This window comes from Eulemur rufifrons, chromosome 29 (assembly GCF_041146395.1).
Source record: "Eulemur rufifrons isolate Redbay chromosome 29, OSU_ERuf_1, whole genome shotgun sequence".
NCBI classification, from domain to species: Eukaryota; Metazoa; Chordata; class Mammalia; order Primates; family Lemuridae; genus Eulemur; species Eulemur rufifrons.
The window spans coordinates 84,193,355-84,215,189 of record NC_091011.1 but is presented as its reverse complement, the minus strand read 5'-3'; the positions used below and the strand labels follow the sequence as shown (position 1 = coordinate 84,215,189).

Genomic DNA, 21,835 nt, shown 5'->3' with positions numbered 1-21,835 from the left:
GAATTCGAGTGGTGAGAGGAGATACACAGAGGAGAGTGAGGAGGAGATAAAGGAAGACAAAAACTCACCTTGAAAAAAATACATAAAGTTTCCTGGGGTGGAAATAAAAAAAGATTAGAACATAAAACGCTTAAAAAAAGAAAGGTACAGAAAGAGTGAGTGGTTGATAGAGGAAGAGAGATTTATGAGAGCAGAAAACTACACCATGCATAGGATAACCATCCATCATCCATCCCGCTTTGCCCGAGACGGTCCCAGTTTAGGACTGTTATTTTAGGGATAGTATTAATAGCTCCTCCTTTCCCTCTCAGAAGTGTCCCAGTGTGGATGAGAAAGGGCAGAGTCACCCTGTCTATAGACTGGCCCTGGCCTAAGACAGACAGTGGCCCTAAGCAGGACCAAACCTGGGAAATGGACACCAAGAAGAGCTTTAAGGAGGGGACGAAAGGAAACAATGGCTAAAAATAACTTTTAAAAAAAGTGTGGGAAGGAGACAAGACATAATACGCGGGCATGTGTAACCAACTGGGCCAGACGTGGGTAAAGTGAGTGGGGCCGTTGAGAGGAAAAGTGTAGAAGAATTTCAGGATGGATAGAGAAGAGACAAAAGAAAACAAAGACTAAGAGACAAGTGATTCAGGGCGCAAACGTGTAGGCTTGTAATATTTTCCCCTGCGTCTGGGAATTAGCGGTTATGATCAGCACGTATAAAAATGACTGAACATGGCCACCCTCTCCTTCCGCCCTGCACAGGCATGACACAGGGTCCCATCTGTTGCTGCCTCTGTGGCCCCAGCTGGCTTCTGCAAAGCCACTCACCTCTCAGTGCTCTGCCTCCCAGACTGTGGGCTGCCTTGGCCAGGCCTCCCCCACCATCGCTCCCCAGCTTCCGGTGGCCGCCTGCCAGATGATCCGCCACCGTGGTTTCACAGCCTCCCACAGATAGGCCACAGCATGCGAAGCTGCGCCTCAGTGCGTCATTTCTGAGACCTCTTTTGACTTTTCACTGGATCAGAATTTCATATTGCAAAAGGCAGAAAGTAAATGTCAAGGGCGAGTTCAAAAGGCCACGTGATTTCCAGCAAAGCATCCCCTTAGACCCAGAGGGAAGATGGAATATCAGCAGCAGTAGGGTCTTCTGCACTTGGGGTTTCAGAAAATATGCCGTGTGGATTTCTACCACCATTTTAAATTGGGACATATTATGGATTGAATTTTGTCTCCCCCAAATGCATATGTTGAAGTCCTAACCCTCAGTATCTCATACTGTGACCTTATTTGGAGACAGGATCTTACAGAGGTAATCAAGTTAAAATGAGGTCATTAGGGTGGCCTCTAGTCCAATACAGCTGGTATCTTTATAAGAGGAGGAAATGTGGACATAGGTACACATTCGAGAGAACGCCAAATGAACATGAAGACAGCCATCTACAAGCCAAGGAGAGAGGCCTGGAACAGAGCTCTTCCCTCGTAGTTCTTGAAGGAACCAACCCTGCCGACACATTGATCTGAGACTTCTAACCTCCATCCAGAACTGTGGCAAAATAAATTTCTGTTTGTAGTATTTTGTTATGGCAGCCCTAATAACCTAATACCCCAGATGCAGTCTCGTCAAAGATGGGAGTTAGGAGTAGACCAGACGATTTACAGTATTTGTAATTTCCCTGAGGAGACTAACTAAGTAATGCTCCTTTGGGCACTCTCTATGGCAAGATTGGACTGGCTGACCTTCAGGAAATAATTTCAATTGCCCATGCCTCAGTTTCTCCCTCTGTGATGTTGGTTATTGAGCCCGTGTTCTGAAATCCCCACTGTGACTGATTCTTAAAGCTAAGAGTGATCCCATGAATGTCCTGAGTCTGGGCAAGAAAGGCAAATTTAAATGTCAAACTGAAATGTAGAATCTTATTAATAAATACTATTTCTGAGAGTGGCTGGCAAGGTCAAGGGGACTTTTTCTAGGAAATAAATCAATGGGCAGATAGGTATAGTCCTCGACTTCCCACCGGATCCTCAAAGAATCAGTTGTTTGGCCTTTTAAATATCTAAATTTGACATAATCAAACATTAAATCAGCTTGAAGCATTTGCACAAGTAGTCTAATCCTTCAGTACCTAATTCCAGAATATCTTCTTTGCATCAGGGAGAAGGGTGTAAACTGCTGGTTAAACTATCTCTGCTACCAGGAAAGAAAACACAAAAGTATTTCTGCAGCCTTCTTTTTGTCTTTCCCTAACTACTGCAGACCTAGATTCTCATCCTAACTCTGACTTGAGCAATCTCTCCCATCAATAGCGAAAGACACGGTGTTTAGCTCTGTTTCCTTATATGGCAGGGAATGACAGTGTGCCTGTCTATTTAAACTGCAGTACGGCTCCTGGACAAATTGCAACCATTGGTTATGGAAAACTCCTGCTCTGCTTTCCATAGCTTTCCTGAGGGAAGACACAGAACAGACAGCTGGAGAGAAATGGAAAGGGCTGGAGTCAGGGGGCTGCCATTTGTCAGCTCTGGTCCTCAACCAGAGCAGTGTCTGCCACATAGCAAGTGTGCCAGCAAGGTAGCTGAATGCGCGAGCTTATCTCCGCCATCTGTAAGTGCTCCCGATAACTATCAATCCCTGGCTCACTGCTATGGGCTCTCTCTCCCAAGTTCAGTATATTTTCTCCAGATAAATCCCAACCCCCCCCCCTCTGTTTCTCTTTCTCTTTTCCCCTCCCTCTGTCTTTCCTCTCTCCCTCTCTCATTCCAGGTCTAAAACACCGGAAATCTACGAAACCAACCTAGCCTTAGGAATACCAGCCAGGAATAATAAAACTCTGTAGTCATACAAGACAGAGATGATTTAGAATGTTAAAGGCAGCACACAGATCTGTTGACAAGGGCAAGGGGGTAAACCTTCTGGTTGAAGGACAGCGGAGCTTGTCTGCTTCTGTAGAGCAGGGAGGTCCATGCTTCGGAGACAGATAAGACTAGTTAGAAATTGCTTATACTGGCCTGAAATAGGGTTTCCTAGAACTTGTATCTACTTGTTCTAGTCTTACCTCCAGAGGAACCCAAAGATGACATAAGTCAGCTCTTTTTACTGCCTCTACAGGATGACCTGGAGGCACGTGGGAGAGTGTGTGGCAGAGGGTGTCGCAGCCCCTTGCCTACAGGGAGCCTCCATGGGAAATGGCGGCTGACAGCCGACGGTGTGTAATTTAGTGTCTGTCATGTGCAGAGCAGTTTAGAGATGTTACTTCTAATAGTTATGACAATTACAAAATAGAGGAGTTATCCTTCCCATTTTAAAAGTGAAGAAACAGATGAGAAAATGGTAAATCTGAGATTCAAAGGCAAGTCCTCCTGACTCCAAAGTTTTTCCTCAGATATGTCACCTTTCCAGAGCCACACACAAAAGAGGAGTTTCTGTCACTTGGAGTAACTAGTGACAGGCAGCACAGCATGCTAGAGCATGCTAGTCAAGCATGTGGACTACAGAGCCAGATTATCTGGGTTTGGATCCTGGCTCTGCTACTTACTAGCTGTATGGCCTCAGCTGTTTACTTAACCTAATTGTAACTCAGTTTCTTCATCTGTAAAATTGGTTGTTAGGAGCTGTGGTCCACAACCCCCAGGCCACAGACTGGTACCCTTCCGTAGCCTGTTGAGAACTGGGCCTCACAGCTGGAGGTCAGCAGGGGCGAGGGAGCAAAGCTTCATCTGTATTTACAGCTGCTCCCCATCACTCGCGTCGCTGCATAAGCTCCGCCTCCTGTCAGTGGCATTAGAGTCTCATAGGAGCATGAACCCTACTGTAAACGGCGCATATGACGGATCTAGGTTGCACACTCCTTATGAGACTCTAATGCCTAATGATCTGAGGTGGAGCTGAGGTGGTGATGCTAGTATGGGGGAATGGCTGTAAATACAGATTATCATAAGCAGAGAGGTTAACAAACAAAAATAAAGTACACAATAAATGTAATACGCTGGAATCATCCAGAAACCATCCACTGTGCCCCCAACTCCTGCCACGGACAAAGCCAGACAAGGTCCCTGCTTTCATGGGCTTATGTTCTAAGAGCATAAGAATAAATAACTGAGCAAGAAAATATCCAATCATAAGCTTACATTACGAATATGCATGCACTAAACAACATAGGTGTTCTGATTAGCTCTCCTGTGTAGAGGCTAATTTTACCCCTCCATCTCTTTCGGTCAGTGATGTGCTAACAAATGTTTAACAACAAGCTTTGTGGGAAGGGAAGAGGAGTCGGTTTGGTAGCATGTGCTGATCAATTTCAGGCTCCTAAAATAGCATCACTGAGTGAAGAATTGGGAAGAGAAGTGCTCAGTTGCACAGCATCATACAGTATTTCCACCTCGCAGACACAACAGATGTAACGAACCTCAAAAGAATAGATAGTAACACACAGTAAAATAATGAGTAAGGAATGAGCTTTGAGTATTTGTCACCTTGGCTTTTCATATAATGTATTTAATTGTAAGTTTAGATAATTTAATTTTTGTAATGGCTGTATTTTACAATTGACTCTGAAAATTATTGTAAGTTTAACAATCAGCTTCTGAGAGCCAGTATGCATTTGGGGTCCATAGGAAGGAGGGCAGTGTCAGAGGAGAAGGAACACCTTGTCTGGGTGGTGTCAGAGCACAGATGTGGATCCTAATCTAATTCCTTTTCAGCCGCTCTTTTCCAACAAGCTCTGCTTCCATGTACACAGGGAAGCACCTGCCCTGTAAACCGAACAGCATCGGTACAAATATAGTAACAATTCTGGCATGCATGGAAAGAAATTCTAAGCTCTACAATATTTAGTGAACATAATTTATGTGCTCAGTGCTCTGAATATGGTAGATTCTTCTGTGCAATACAGAGGATGTAACTCCTAACTGTTGAGTAAAGGAAGACCCTAGAGATTAATTTTCTGTCTTTCTGCAAAAGTAAATTATCCCCTGTCCCTGCCCTCAAAGCCTCTTGTCTCTTGGGGCCCACATACTTCTGAAAGGGAAGCATCTAACTAAGCCAGAGGCTGTGATGGCCCCAGCCTTAGAGGAGATGTAGGGTAAGGGTGGAGGAAACTTCTCCCCTCTTCCCATTTCTCAATGGAGAAAAACATCTTCCGTTTTTCCTAGTAAATGAAATATTTAAAGCAACTGATCTTCAAAACATCCTAGGAACAGAAATGTTTAAAAAGAAAAAGTTTTCTAGATTCACCCCTCCCCCTACGCCTAAATTTCACTTAGTAATGGTGGCTGGAACAGGAAGTGGAAATACCATGAGAAATTTTATTCTTGCCACATTTCCAGGGCTTTACAAAAGCAAACACTGGAAATCTCATCAGAAAGTTTGACCTTATAGGGTTGATAGCTTTGTGCTTAAACCAACAAGAGTATGAGAAGCTGGAGGAATTTTCAGATAAGTATTATAGCTCTTCCGATGAAATTCTTCGGCAAAACTGATTATTTGGTTTATGCAGTTGTAACTGTTAGAAATTATTCAAAATTAAACAAATAGGTTTCTGAAGATTAAGTAACTACGGACATCTACTATCAATTATTTTAACCATAGGTGTACAGGACTGTTTCTGAGCCAGGATGTTTTATCAGAGCCACCAGGGAGCTTTTACAAACCACAGATGCCTGGACCCCACTCTCCACCTACTGAACCGGAATCTCTAGGGGCTACGTCTCAGGGATGTGTATTTTTTAAAAATTCTACTGTTGATTTTGATTAAAACACTGGTTAAGATACACTGGTATATAGGCAAATTGGACTGCATTGTAGAATCCAAACTGGTGAACTGTTAAAATGGGATATGATCTCTTACTATCAGGAGAAACGATCTAGTATACTAAAAAGGTTAACTGCCTGGGGTTTAGGAGCTCTGTGTTCTAGAACTATCTCACTACTAATTAACTGGATGACCTCGGTCAAGTCACTTGGTTTGTTCTTTCATGCAACAAATATTTACTGAGATTCTGCCATGTGCCAGGCACTGGGTAAATCCTAATGAAAAAAATAGATGTCCCCTGATCTTATGAATCTTACTGACCAGTAAGACATTAAAGAAACCTACAAATGCATATATAATTTTACTTGGTGTGGCTAGGCTTTAGTTTGTCATCTGGAAAATGAAAAATAGATCACTGGTTCCTTTTTTAAAAGAATTTCTACTGAAGAGCCCAAATTTCTTGTCTTAACCTTCCCACATACAATATAATTGTATGTTTTGGGTCTATTCCTTTGGAAAACACAAAACCAAAAGCTACTATGCATTCAATAACTCTTAAACAAATTAGTATTTTATCATCATAATGCAACTATATATAGAAAACTAGTAGCACATATTGTGTAAGATGTATTACTTATTTAGCTCGCAAAACACTTGCTGCATATACGGATTTGTTTACCTTTTGCCATAATATTGTGGCCTCCCAGGGATCCACGGCCCACAGGTTAGGAACCTACATACTATATTAATGAAGAGCAAAACATAGCCATGGCCCTTTTATTCCACAATATATATTACTATCAATGATAGCATTTTGTTTTTCCTTCTCTGTGAGCTTAGACTCAGCCTTGGAATCCTTCTTAACATGCCAATTGGTTGGAGCTGACATACAGATGAAAAATTATATGTACTCCCTGGCTAAATGATCTCTTAAGGTCCTGCCCAGCTTAAACATTCTATGAACTTATGTATTCGATTCTGCTCTCTTGAGAAACACAAGTGCCTCCTCCCATGTCCACATAAAAGGATTCCAAATATTGGAAGGCATATACGTGGCCCCTCCATTTTCTTTCCTTTGGGATAAACAGCTCTAGATCCTTTATCTGTTCCTCCTATGTTTTGCTCTCCTGACCCTCTCCAGCCTTTGATGCTCACCCCTGGATGCAACTTGGTCCATGTCTCTCTGAGGAATGAGCCCAGAACACAGCACAGTGCTCCAAATGTGATCTGAACTGTGCAGAACGCAGAGGATCTTTTACTCTGCTTTGACGAGCATCATCACAGGTATTCAGTGGATGAAAAATTACATTGCAAACATTGCCTAGACCTTAGGCAATGAATCACTTCCACTGATAAAGAGAACACTAGCTTTTATGTGCTCAGCTTATTAAGTATTATGATTTTCATTGGGATGTATTGGCTTTTATTTATTACAATTGTTAAATCATTATTTATTGAATTTTCAAGATGCTTGTATTTGACGGGAGCCACATCATACCTATGGTTTATATGAAGTTTCCTGGCAACAAAACTATTCAAAATGTTTTTCTCTAGGATCTTTCTGAAATGGATGATTCTTATCTTGTCAGTTGCCAGTGGTGCAAACTTCCAGGTTAATCTCCCTTAAGACCGGTTCACTGGCTTATGCCAAGGTGGTCATCAGGAACTGTATGACCATTCATCTTTGCTTCTCCAGGAATTCATTCATGTAAAAATTCAAATGATATCCATTGAGAGCTGTTGGACATTTAAGCTCATTTGCCTTCCACGCTCAATTTCTCTTCTAACTAAAATTGCCCACTGGGCTCTTCGAAACCCAGGGGTGAGCACTGGCTGGATTAGAGTAGTTCATCCGTAGGCACGCCCATGCCTTTGATGTCCTCCTCCTGCTAAGGGATTTGCCAAACAAAGACAACAGTTTTTTGGCTGAACCAATAAGATCTCTGCTCTCGGAATTTGACCTGGAAGCACAGAAGGAATTTTCCAGTTGATAGAACAATGGAAAGAAGCAGACACACGCCGCAGCCGAGTTACATTAATGGAAACACACCGAGCGGAGATCCGTAGACCTCTGCTGGGATCCTTTCACCCACCTTGACTCTGACTCCACTCTCTGTGGACCCTGGTCCTATTTTAGTTTCTGCTCTTGGATTTCCCTGTGATTCTACCTCCACTCGTGTTCTGATCCCATGCACCCTTGTCTTCTGTGGGAATCAAGGTTTTCCCCCACTGCCCAGCCTCATCTCCCCCAGCTCAAGGGTCTCTCGCCGTCAATCACAAAGGGTGGGCTTACAAAGGACCTAAGGCTTCAGAGATTTTATCAGATTTTCAAAGGTCTTCATAATAACAACACAGGGAAGAACAACTGACAGGGACAACCTCACAGCTTCTTCTTCACAGCCTGGGGCCACCTTTCCTTCTGGCCATCCAACTGTGGGTTTGGATGAGAAGCAGAGTGGCCGCTGACCACAAAATGTGCTCTGACACCTACTGTGTCTGCTCAAGCAGATTTTCCAATCTGGGACATACCCATGCTAGACCCTTGTGCTATGTTCTGGGCTTTGACCTAGAGCCGGCCCCTGCAGATTGTCAGTGTTGGATCAGGAAAGCCCCATGCTTGGCTTGGGACTGGGGGCACTGGAGAAGAAGGTGGAGGTGGAGGACTTGGAGTAAGGAAGTTAGGGATTCTGCCGGGTGTCAGTTACAGCTGGGAGTACTAAGGACCGAGGCAAACAGAGGTGACAGACAAGCTCAGAGCAGCAATCTGGTCTCAATACTAGCAAGAACCACAGCCAGGTGCTCCTGGTTACCTCACCCTCCCTACGAGGCCCAGGCTTGACATGCTGGGATTCATTCCATGCCTTTGGCTGGAGGCAGAGAAGCTGCCTCATTTACTGAAGCCTTTCTGTTGTCAGCACTTTGTCTTTGGTCTTCTGCTCAACTGGATCTTCAGATTGCCCTGTCCCTGGATATCTCCTTGTACCACTGATGCCCCATCTTAGTCCACTTCTTATATTTGTGTCCTCTTGGTCTCTGATCATCAAAACCAAAATTCAGACAACATTGGGATTGACCAGCATTCACTAGACTTTGGGCTTGAAGTTCTAGAAAGAACTAAGAGCCAGAAGGTACGACTCAAGGGTTCTTAAATATGAGAAAGGAGGAGATAATTAGAGATACTAGGTAAGAAGCGAAGGACACCAGCCAAGATGAGCATAATGTCCACAGGACTCAAATTGTGGGCAGCTGAGGGTACATACAGCCTCATCTCTTTTGCACATCTTAACCTAACCAATGTGGGACATGGGAGAAATGTTACAATGCCCATTCTACAGATGAGGGCAAAGGGTTGATGACGTCCTCAAAGGTCAAGGTTATTTAAGTAGAGGAACCAGTACTAGAACTGAGGTCTCATAGTTGGTCTCATGAGTTAAGCCTGAGCTAAAAGTATCTCTCTAAGTGCCCCAGCTACTCAGAACTCATGGGCATCTCTCCAATGCCAAATTTGGATTAGCCTGACAGATGAAGGACTTGCAGTAAGGAGCTAACCATTCTTTTTTTCAGGCTCTGAGAGAACTTACCCAGAAAAACCCCTTTTTTCAGTCTGAAAATTCTTTGGCAGCATCTTTCTAACCTCCTCCTTGGTCCTACCATGCTATTTACATACCATTTTGTCAGCAATTTCCCTGGTGCCCCCACCACATTTCTGAGTCACGTGGGGAGATGGGGAACTAGCTAATCCCTTTTTATGCCTGTCTCTAATTCACTTTTTTGTCTTGCTAAAGAAGGACTAGTAATCACACTACCATGAAAATGGCAAATGGAGACAACTACGTGTGTTTTTAAGAAAATGCCTAAAGAGGTATATTTTACTTATCAGAAAGAACAGAGAATATCCAGGCTGGATTCTGGAACTTTCCATGGCTGGCTACAGGACCATCCTATTCCATCCATGCAAGAGCAGGAGATTCTCAGGTCAGTCACAGGAGCCAATTAGAACTGTTAATAGCCTGCCTTACTGTTAGGAAACGCGCCCATGTATCTCATTTAAATCCTTTAAGATGAAGTTTGAGCCTGGTTCTCCTCTTAACTTTAATACAAGAATTGTGTATTTATTTAAGGCAGTCTTTTGATTTGAATTATTTAAATTGCACATTCTATTGGTTTGAATAATGGAAATAATCCCACACATTACCTATAGATCAATCCATTATTCCTTGTGTGTCCTAAGATCAACTCTTCTTTTGGTTGATTTTTCCCCCCAGAATTTTGCAATCATAGTTCTCTTTATTAAATGATTTTAATAAAATGAAAGTTCTCACACTGTGGTTTCTTTGTGCTCCATTTACCTCCCTATCTGGGGATGTGTGTTCTAGCTAATATTCAACAGGAGGGAAGCAGCACAAAGAGCCGCCTAAAGTTCAATATAAACTAAAACCCTCTCAACTCCATCACTACATAGATAGTACCACACTTGCAGTGTTATTCTGAAAAGCTTAAAGTCTTTTTGTGGTTGTTGAGCACATGAAGAGGAGGGGAGAAGGTGGTCATAGCAAGGTTTGAACTTTCAAGGATTTGGAGATGTTGGTTTCAAAATGGAATTTATCCTCAAATCCCAAGATTACAGATTTCCTTCCAAACTGCATTTCCTTCACGGTTTAGAGAACAGTTGAAAAAGAAATTGCTCTCCATATTTTGATTGACATTAAAAACACTGTGAAAATAGTTTGGAACTTGATCTCTTCAAGGGAAGGACAATAATCAAACTCTAGCTTTGGCCTGCAGCTTTTCTCTCACACTTACTCAGAACTGTTCCAGGGAAAGAAATTCACAGGGAATTCTGTTCTCATATATCACTTCTAGAAGGAGAGAGAAGCATTCAAGAAAATTCTCCCCGAACTTCTAAATACAAAGAGAAAACATTATTTAATGAATCTCAACCCAAAATTACTGCCTTCCATGGAACACAATCAAATTAAATGGATCTGAAGCTGGTAGGCTTTATCAGCCAGCATTATTAAAAAAATCATCAAATTTATTCTTCTTGCCACACAGCACCTAGTCTTCACTCAAGTTCTAGCTATATATGTCTTGTTTTGCCAAGTGCATTAGAAAGATTTTACTATTTCAGTTTGTAAGTTCATCTGCATAGTCTTGTTAGCAGAAGGGATCTATGAATACCAAGGACTTTGTTCTCATCCACCGTTTTTGACCATGTATTGCCACAGCACTAAAATCCCCCGCCCCGTACAATCAGCTCTTTCTAAAAGGAATTCCAGGCTACCAACCAGCTGCTTGTACTTCTGCTTCAGACACCCAAATACATCCACCTGGAAATAAAAGCCTGTCTCCTTTCTTTCTGGAGCACATTTCCAGTCAACATCTTTTCAAATTCCCTAGACACACTCAGGCACACTTTCAAATAGAAAGTAAGATTTCTTAAGAAATAGGTAGGATGTTAAATGTGCTTTCTAAAAACACACCCACTGGCGCATGCATTCTCTTGTTATTAGGTTTTATAGGAAACAGATCAGGGTAGGCATCTTCTGTCTTAGCAAATATCAGATCATTGACATTAACCCCACCAGGGCACCAGGTGCTAGTGCTCTCTCTCCATCCCTGACCTTACTTCCTTGGAGCTCTGGAAATCCAGTTCTTAAATACTGGTAGCAGAATTCAAAAATAAATGCCTTTGATTTTAAAAACTCATCCATTTTTGGCTTCTCATCCATCTAAAGAATTGTTGCTATTGTTTTAAAAGCAAAACCTCTTAAAGCTTTGGTAATAAAAGACGCAGGGGAGACTGCTGGGTGAACAGACTGGCGCAGGACGCCACTAACACTGGTCGGGGGCTCTCCTAAACAAAAGGCTGTCCTAATCAGAGCTGCCAGTGCTCCCTAACATGAATCTCTATATGATCTCTCCTCTTGTCCCAACTCCAAAAACAAAACTGGAAATCTCATCCTGTTCGCCTTCCGGGTACATCCGCAGAGCAGTGAAGCCCAGTCTGGCTCTGGGAATTTGCTTGGTTTATTGCCTTGAATGATCTTGTATCCCTGGCTACCTTAGCCAGGAATGTTGAGTGAAACCCAGAGAAAGTCCCCAGATTCTCTAGAGGAGCAAAAAGAAAGCCCTCTGCGCCTTACCTTGTAGGCTGAAACTTCTTCCCGAGCACTAAGTCAGAAGGAAGGACTGATTTCTTTAAGCAGGAGCACACAGCAAGAGTGCAGGCAGGCAGGCAGCCTAATAATACACACTGCTCTATTCAATAAAACTCCGGACCGCCCTTCCTTGGCCCCTCCCAGAAGTCCATGCTAAGTGAACACATATCCTCTATGTTTACAGTCGGCAGGCGGTGGTATGCATTGTCCTGTAGTTTTTCTAATAGGCAGCCAATGACGCCACCCGGGCCAAGGTGGATGCAGCCTGCCTGTGGAGATGCCTGTCATTCCCTAGGCATGCTCAGGAAATCACTCATCAGAAAAACCAAGACCTAAAAAGCTCTGAAACTGCGTGCAGGCTGCCAAAACCAGCCTGCTCCATGCCCTTTTTTGGTTATCCTTAGCAGGGCCTCTGGAAGTGGATCCATTGTCAGGAACAATCATAAGAAATGTTAATCTTGGAGAAAGAGGCTGTCTTGTAGAACACAAATGGAGCTTTAAAAAGAAAGCACAGTCTATGAAACAAAAAGTTAACAGTAGATAGGTTTATTGGAGGTGGGGGGTGGGGAAGGCTTTTTAACAGAGGGAGCCTTGGTAGTGTATTTTCTTTTCAAAGTAGTTGCACATACAAAATGAATTTAAGTTGTTATGCAATTCTAAAACCTGAAATGGGCAGGACCCATTTAGTTTGCTGTGCAGACTAAATTCCAGCCCGAAAGAGGCACAAGCTCCTCCAAAATTTGTCTACATGTGTTATAAAAACAACCAGCCCGCCTCCCCACACCACCAGAAAAACAAGAAAAAAAAACTTAAGTCTTTTTTAGTAGGTAGCATTGGCCAGAATAAACCTAGGGCCAGGCACTGCTACGCAGGATCCTACAGGCTCGAATGTTTATTCTCGCTGGTTTTCCACGTTGCCTCCCTCTTCTGCTCCCTCTTGTTTCCTCAGATTTAGCAATAGGGAGATAGTGCTACAAAGTGTTAGAAATTGATGCATGACAGAGAGGGTGTGAAGAGACCCAGCACCTGCTTTGGCTGTTGAGGACAAATTTGTATGTGCACAAAGGTGACAATGTTCAAGTGACTTCTTGAAAGTGCTCTAATCAACTCTGCACTGGTAGGAGGTGTGCTATGATAGGGTCAGAATTAGGAGATGCTGAATGAGAATGCAGTTAACCAGCCCACACATGTATATGATCGTGGTAATTGTCCTTTTCAACTAGAATTCACTCAATTAGTACTTAATTTAAAAAACCAACCTTTTTTTGAGCACCTACTATTTGTTAGGCCTGGAACTACGAGCAAGATGTATGTCTCATTATTGTTATGTGTTTGGAAACTATTTCGTCACTGACCAAGAAGTTTTAAAATATTTTCCCTGGCTAATTACAAGTCCAGACGCTTGGTCTTCAAAAATTTGAAGTTTTACTGTATAAGCCTTTCCCTATTTATGGAAATCTGACTTAGAAATGATCTCCATTTGGGAAAAAGCCTCTTCCCTTTGTGCCTCATTCAGAACACTTGGAAAGTGACTGATCCACATGAGTGGTTTCCTTCTTCAGCCTTCCAGCATTAACAGGTTAGCCGGAGGCATTGGGAAGGCTGCTCCCTCTCCTCTTCCTGACGGCTACTGCTGCACAGCCAAAACAAGCTACAGCTGAGGCTACCAGGCAGCGGGAGAGGTGAGTTTCAGGCATCCCAAGTTAAAACCCAGAGTGCACTTTCCCAGAGAAACAGAATAAATAATGTTTGGTGGGAATAATACAGTTGATCTTGCATTTCAAGTACACTGTGGCTCAACCAGGCATTTGTGGAACACCACTGTTTATAAAATTGTTCCTATGGGAAAATGTTTCCGATCCCAAATAAACGATTTAGAAACAAACTTTTGGAACACGGCCAGTTTTGCGTTGGAGACATCCCATATCTCAACAGGTTGTAAAGATACAAAAATACTCTATAGTCTGGTAAACTGCTGAACTTGAAGACATCGTAGGGCAGACATCAGGGAGTTTTGAAAACAACTCATTTGGAAATGTCTGTGTGACGATATGTCCAGAGACATTCCGGGCACGTGATCTCCATCCGGGCAGTACCGTCCGTAACTCAGGGAGGCCTGTCTGGAAGCGCTATTTTCCACAGCCACTGCTGATTATGCCATTATATTCTGAGCAACATTCTCCTCGTTTGTATAAGCAATGCCCTTTGGTTGAACAGCATCGGGGCATAATTTGGAACCTATGAATAAAGTAAGTACCAGCTTTCCAGAGGAAAGGAAAGTTGTGCCACAAATAGGGAAAATATTATCAACAGGAAACGTGAAGGAACATGCATTTTGCATGGTTTTTAGAAGATAAACGGCTAAATATTTTTGGGTTATGTCTTTTGAAAAAAGAAGTATGTTTCCTTAGATAAATTTCGGATACCTCATATACAGGGTATAGTGGGTGAGCACCCATTCGGCCTATTTTTATGCATTTGAAAATGGACTTATTGTGGATGAACTATATAGTTGGAAGAACAATTTAACAGATTCCATGTATTATACACCATGATAGAGAAAAATTCTTTTTTCTTTGTCTTTTTATGTTTTTTAAAACAAGCAAGAAAATAAAAAAGAAAGAAAAGGGAATAAAAAGAAAAAAGGCACATGTTGCCTAATCTCTGCCATGAGAAACTTTACTTTCATAGATTTATTCTTTCCAGAGGTCATTTGTAAACAGCTGAAAATACACAGGCTTTATATAGGAAATTTCTGTGGAATATATTTCCCATTTGGATCATCCAAGATAAAGAATAGCTTTTCTTTCATGGGATATGTCTACCTAATCAAACCAAAATAAATCTAAAGAGACATCTGGAAATATCTGTATGATTCATTGTATTTTTTCAGTTCCAACTCAGTGTTTGCTGTCATGTAGCAATTGTATTTTGCTTGTGTTTCAACTTGGGAAAAGGAAAAACAGGTCATACTTTTTTCATTCAAAATTAAAGTCACCTCACTGAGTTCATGAAAAATATACATACTTCCAGCTTAAAATATCTATTTTATTGAATAGAAAAGAGGGTTTGAAACTTTTAAAAGGCAGCAGCAGAACACCCTACTCACATTCTTTTAGTCAAATGAAACCTTTGCTGACACCCAGGTTGTTAAAACAATAAAAGCAGACTGGAAGAATCTTAATATCAAAATTGGACAACAAAGTACAAAAAAAAATAGAGAATTTGGATTAAGTGCACTTATGAATCTAGGTTTAAAAAAATTAGAAAACTGAATCCAATAGTGAAAAAAAAAAAAAAAAAAAAAAAGACCAGTGCAGAGATGGTTCACAATCTGAAAATCTATTGATGTAACACACAATAGCAGTTTAAAATTAAACATAAATAAATAAAGGAAATAGAAAAAAGAAAAAAGAAATATCATCTCAATAGGTAAAAGATAATACTGGGTAAAATTAGTAATCACTTGTAGAATAAAAAGTCTCTTAGAAAACTAGGAAGAGAATCTTTATAAACATAATGGGAGACATTTACCAGAAATCTACAGCAAACATCATGTTTAATGAAAAAATGTTAAAAGTATTCTTGTTATAAACAATGAAAAGACAAGAATGACTATTATCTCTTCTACAACTAAAAATAATGTGCTGGATATACCCAAGACAAAAAAATAGAAAAAAGAGCTATTGGGATTAGAAAGAAAAACAAATCTCTTTATTTGCTATATGATTATCTATATAGAAAATTCAAGAGAAGCTACAAATCTATCAGAACTAATAGAAGAGCTTGGCAAGATTGTGGGAATTGCATTCAAGATGCAAACATCCAAAATTCCTGTAACCAGCCATCTCTAATTTTTAAATATAATGGAAAAATATGTTATTCCTAATAACAACAAAAAGTGTACATTACCTGGGATAAATGTAATAAAATGTATGCAAGAAAGTTACAAAACCTGATTTAAGTACATAAGAGCCTTAATAAATGGCAACATATACTATCTTCATGAATGGAAAAACTCAAAATTGTAAAGATGTAAATTCTCCTCTAAGTAATCTATATATTCAATACTTTAGTTAAAATCCCCAAATTACAAGTTGTAGAATTTGAAAAAATAATAGTAAATATGAAAAAGTAAAGATCTAAAAATAGGTAAGGAGATTTTTATAGAGCAATTCTAATTTAGATAAATGTTATTGACACAAGAATACACAAATAGATCAATAGAATAAAGGAGAAAGCCTAGACACAGACCCAAGTATATACGGAAATTTTTTAAATAAAAGAGGAAGTAATATAAATTAGAAGTGTGGATTATACTATTAATGGTAGGGCTACAATCGATTATGTGGGAACAATAAACTTAAATTCAAAATTCCTACCCCACACTAAAATAAACTAGGTTACATAAAAAACAAAACTTGGAAATGATTAGAAAAAAAATCAAAAGTGAATATTTTTATCATATGGTAGGGAATATTAAAAATAAACCAGAACTTACAAATGAGAAAACTGATAAATTTGAGGATATAGTTAAACATAGCAGATCAAAGAGCAACACCCATTTATTTCTGCTCCTTTCCCAAACCTCACCAAAATTACAGTAAAGAATATAAAAATCATAAATAAATCCTACAAGGCAAAGAGTACTGGAAAGGAATCAGCAGGAGTCCCAATGTCAGCCAAATTTTGGAATATGGAAAATGGACGGATGGTTGGTAATTGACTTAACAGAGTTGAAAAACTGAAATCTGGCCTTGAGCATTGGGATGCCAACAAGAAAGAAGCTGACTTAAGCCTCAGAACTAGGAAAAATCCAGGATGTGGAAGCCCTGGGTACCTCTGAAGGTGAGCAGTGGAAGAGAAAACAGATTTGGTTGAAAGTCTGAGTAAAGAATAGTTTGAAGCCCAGATATCCTCTGCCCCCACACAATCAGGTGAATACGCCTCTTTCAACCAGACAGAAAACTGGAAGTTTATTCTGTTTGTTCTCTGAAGAGAAGTGCTGGACTCAGAGGTACCAAAGCAGTGAACAGGGAGGAGACTGTCTACTGAAAATATTTTATTTTGTAATTAATTATTAAATATTAAAAGTATTTATTTTTAATTAATTAATCAACAGAGTCTTACTCTGCTGCCTAGGCTAGAATGCAGTGACTCGATCATGGCTCACGGCAGTCTCCAATTTCGGGACCCAGGCAATCCTCCTGCCTCAGCCTCCTAAGTAACTAGGGCTACAGGTGGGTGCCACCACACCTACCTAATTGCTAAATTTTTTGTAGAGACGGAGTCTTGCTACGTTGCCCAGGCCAGTTAAAACGAATGTTTAAGGGAAAGTCACTGAACACCGAAACATTCCCAGTCTCCTAACCCTGCAGGGCTCCCAGGACACAAATAGTTAGCTTTGTACTCTGAAGACAGGAAACTGGAGGATTCCCCTCCAGGGGAACTGACATGCCCATGGACAAAAGATCTACAGGCGCAGACATTTGAGGGACCAATGAAACGTCTGGTTTGTCGTCTAACACCCTTTAGTGAGCCTGTGTACAGCAACTTCCCATCAGCTGCTTAGAACCTCACTCTTAGATATGAGCATCAAATGAAGGGAAGGGAGAGTAGAACATGCAATAGAGAAAGAAACTCGGAGGAAAGAAAGATAGGGTAGGAAATGAAAGAAAACTTGGAGAAAAATATAATTACAATTCTCAGGGAGATAACAGAAAATATTTTATTCATAAAACAAGAGGAAGATGCTTTAAAAAGTCACTTTCAGAGAACAGGAAAGAATTCTTACAGATGAAAAATATGACAGAAATTTACAAAAATCTTCAAGAAATGGAAGATAGTTTAGAAAAATCTTACAGAAAAATAGAAGAAAAAGAAAAAATGGAAAAGAGGAGAGAAAAAATAAAAACATTAGAGAATTAATAAAAACTCCAACACCCGAATGCACATATAAAAGAGGACAGAAAAAATAATGAGAAGGAAATGATCAAAGGAAATAAAAAATAAGACTTCTCAAAACTGAAGGACACAAGTTTTTAGATTCAAAGGGCTCATTGGGCCAGTACAATGAATTAAAACATATTTCACTCTGAAGTTACCAAGTTCTCAAGGTTATATGAGCCATCCAAAGGAGGGGGGTAAATGCTGGGGTAGGGTGGAAACTAGAAACCAAGAAGGAAGACAGAAATCAGGAGGCAGAGGATGAAAACCCAGGACAGAGGTGAAAGGTTGTCCCATGATGATGGTGAGAGAAAATCCCAGGACAATATGTGCGTAGCTAGTTGAGAAGACACCCTGGATGTTGGAGCAGAGGACTCCAGGAAGGAGGCTTTAAGGAACAGTCAAGTAGATAGATTCCCCAATATATTCCTGGGGAAAGCACTTGTGATAGGTACATAGAAAACAATTAAATGGAAGATTGAGGTCATCATTATTTCAGAAAAAACAAAACATTTGTGCAAGAAAGGAAAAGTAACCATTGGACACTATACAGTTCAACTGTGAGAAGAAATTACACAATCATAATAATGCAAATCCCACACATTGATTTCACCAAAGCAAAGATGATGTCACTAGATTCAGAGGAGAGTGGGCAAGAACATGCTAGCAGGATGATGGTGGATAAGAGAGCTAAACCTTCATTTTGTTTAGAAAGAAATCAATAGATAATGTCTTCCACTGAGAATTTAATAAACAGCAGAATTAGTATGTTACTTAGGAATATGGAAATAAATCCCTAAAAGAACAACAAAATAGTTGATTCATTCCTTTGTTCTTTCACTGGGCAAATATTTATTGAGTTTCTACCACATGCCGGGGCCTGTTCTAGGTATTGCGAACAAAACACATTTTGATGGAGGGAGGCAGATAAACACATTAACTAACACATAAATATATAATGTCAGGAAGCGGTAAGTGCTATAAAAATATAAAAAAGGGTAAAGAAATTGAGAGAAACAGGGAAGTCTTTTCTGAAGAAGGTTTTCACTAGAGACATGAGTAAAGTGAAGGAGGAAGCAGTGAGAATATATGAAGGAAAAGCATTTCTGACGGCACGAACAAGTGCATAGTAAAGGAATAGCAAAGAGTCCAGGGCAATTGAGGAGGCGTGACAGCCAAGGCCAGATCACACCACCCAGACAGAGCCTTATACTAAGAGCTGTGGTAAAGACTTCGGATTTTGTTTTCTAAGAAAGATGGAAGGTCATTGGAAAGTTTTGAGCCTGGAGAAAAAAATCATGGTGGCTGCCTGTGTAGAGCAGGTGACAGTATTGCTTGGGGGACTGAGAAAGCATTGAATCTGGGGTACATCGAGAGTCGTGGATGGTTTGGATGAGGGATGTGAGAAAAAGAGAGACATCAAGGGTGTCTCCTTTTATGGTCTGCTAACTGAGTAAATGTCAGTTAGCATTGAATAAAATGGGACCTCGAGGGAGACAGAGATTTTCACGGAGGGATGGAAATCATACCAGACCCATTTTAGGCATATTAAGATGCCTATGAGACTTTCAGCCCACGTGAGAAGAGGGAGTGTGACACACAATCTGGTGGTCAGGGCAGGGGGCCAGGATTGAGATGCACATTTGAGAGTCATCAGTTCTCAGACAGTATCCACGACCACGGAGAAGTTACCTGAGGAAGTGCAAACAGTGAAGAGCAGAGATGGGGGAACTGACACCCAACATTTAGAGCCCAGAAAAGGAGACTGAGGAGAAGCCAAGAGCCATTGCTTGGGGGCAGCACCAGTTCCAGGAAGGGGTGGGGTGGAGATGCCTGCTTTCTGTTAAGAGCAAACATACCATTATTTGACTTTTAAAATAGTGTAGCTGGTGATAGATTCAATTATTGTTGCCAACTATTCACTACCTCTTAAATGGGATTAAACATTCATATTCTTCGACACTTGTCTTTGCAGCACTTCCAAGAGGTGGACTTGACCACGTGATTTGCTCTGACTGGTGCAAGGTGGCCAGGGGTGATGGTGTGCCTGTCCCCAGTGGAGGCTTTAAGAGGCATCACGTGTTTTGTTTTCACCTTGAGCATCTGCCCTTTGCCATGATAACAACATGCCCCATGCAGTGGGTCGAATGGTGCTCCCCTTCCCCCATGATATGTTCATCCAGAACCTGTGACTGTGACTTTATTTGGAATTGGGGTCTTTGCAAATGTAATTAAGTTAAGGATCTGAACATGAGATCATACTGGATTACCCAGGTGGACCCTAAATCCAACCACAAATGCCCTTATAAGAAGAAGAGAGAGGGAGATTTGAGACACACAAGACACGGAGAAGTAGGGGTGTGCAGACACAGGCAGAGACTGGAGGGACTCATGTACCAGGCAGGGCATGCTGGGACTGCCAGTGACCACCAGAATCCTGCACAGAGGCATGGGATGGAGTCGCCCTCAGCGCCCCAGAAAAAGCTAACAACCCTATTCACACCTTGATTTTAGACTCCTGGCCTCCAGAACTCTGAAAGAATAAATATGTGCTGTTTTAAGGCACCTAGTTTATGGGAATTTGTTACAGCGGTGCAGTAACCTAATACACCCCAGAAAGTGGCTGCTCTTCAGCCTGGCTTCCAGAAGGAGGAGACACACAGAGCTGTGCTGGCCCCGTGAGCTCAGCCGAGCCCCACAGGGTTCTACTTACCCAAGCCTCGTGTGAAGGGAAGAGGAAATAATGTTTGTTGTTGTAAGCCACTGAGAGTTTGGAGCATTTTTTTTTTTTTTTTTTTTTTTACAAAGGAAAAGCTAACTAATATTTCTAAATATTAAGAATTTTAAAAAAAGATTGGTTACATCAAGATGTAAAACCTTCTGTTCAACAAATGCCACCATATACAAGGTGAAAAGACAAACCAAGGGAAAATTTTCAGTATATAAAACAAAGAACTAGAATCTAGAATATCAAGGAATACCTACAAATCAATAGAGAGAGAGAGAGAAACAACCCATTCATTTGGGGCATAGGATAAAACAATCTACAGAAAAGTGAAAGGGTCCCAAACCTTGAAATGATGCTCAACCTCATTAGCAATCAGGAAAATGCTAGTTATAACAGTGACAATAGATCACATCCACCAGATTGGTAAAGGAAAGAAGTGTTTAATTTTGCAAAACTAAATATCGCTCATGATGTGCGGAAGCAAATTCTTATGCATTTTGGATAAGAGAGTAAATTGGTGCATTCACTTTGTAGAGTGATCTGGCAGTAGCTAGCGACATCCAGCATGTGATCCCATTTTCAGGTCTGTCCTCTTGGGAAACTCTCACACTCTTTAGCAAGGGAACACGTCAAAGGAAGCTCATTAAGAGCATTGTCTGCAATAGCAAAAATGTTGGGGAAAAGTCCCAACAGCAATCAGCAAGGCAGAAGCTAAATAAACGATGGTATAGGATGGAGTATTATATAGTAGCTATAAATGAATGAACTAGATGTACCTGGATCTCAAAACATATTGAATGAAGACAAAAACAAAAGAAAATTTCAATTTGAAGGATTCTATCCATATGAATTATTTATGGATACATCTAAGAGTGGACTAGAAACACACCAAATTCAAGATAGTTGTTGGCTGTAAGGAGAGAGAGAAGATAATGGTAAGGGTCATGAAATTAAGGAGTTTAAAATATATCTGCAATGTATAAAAGAATATCTGAAGCAATTAATACCAAAATTATTACATTTGCTAATTCTGCCAAGCATGTACACAGGTGTTTATTGCATTAGCCTTAAACTTTCACATTTTCACATTTTTTTTTATTTTTTAAAAAGACTACTATATAGATGAGACATTCTTTCCCAGGGCACTAACCCAGAAAGGCCACTCCCCTTCCTTGTCCTAAGACCAGCAGTGCAGCTTGCCCAGGGTCAGCCCAACTAGCAAGAGAGTGGACCTGCCCTGACTGTGACATCCTTATCTTGGT

The 21,835-nt window shown here is 40.9% G+C and overlaps 1 protein-coding gene across 6 annotated transcripts in view; it reads right to left on the bottom strand.

Moving 5' to 3' along the window:
• Positions 1 to 21,835, bottom strand: part of CALD1 (caldesmon 1) — a 199,617-nt gene that overhangs the window by 158,947 nt on the left and 18,835 nt on the right. For 3 of the 6 annotated variants that reach the window (XM_069461999.1, XM_069462005.1, XM_069462007.1), the window contains exon 1: positions 11,885 to 11,997. The exons of 1 other annotated variant lie outside the window; for it this stretch is intronic. The gene's annotated coding sequence lies outside the window, so the exon portion shown is untranslated. Of the gene's footprint in view, positions 1 to 11,884; positions 11,998 to 21,835 lie in introns of those variants that run through there. 2 more of the 6 variants (XM_069462002.1, XM_069462008.1) reach the window with 2 other exon arrangements.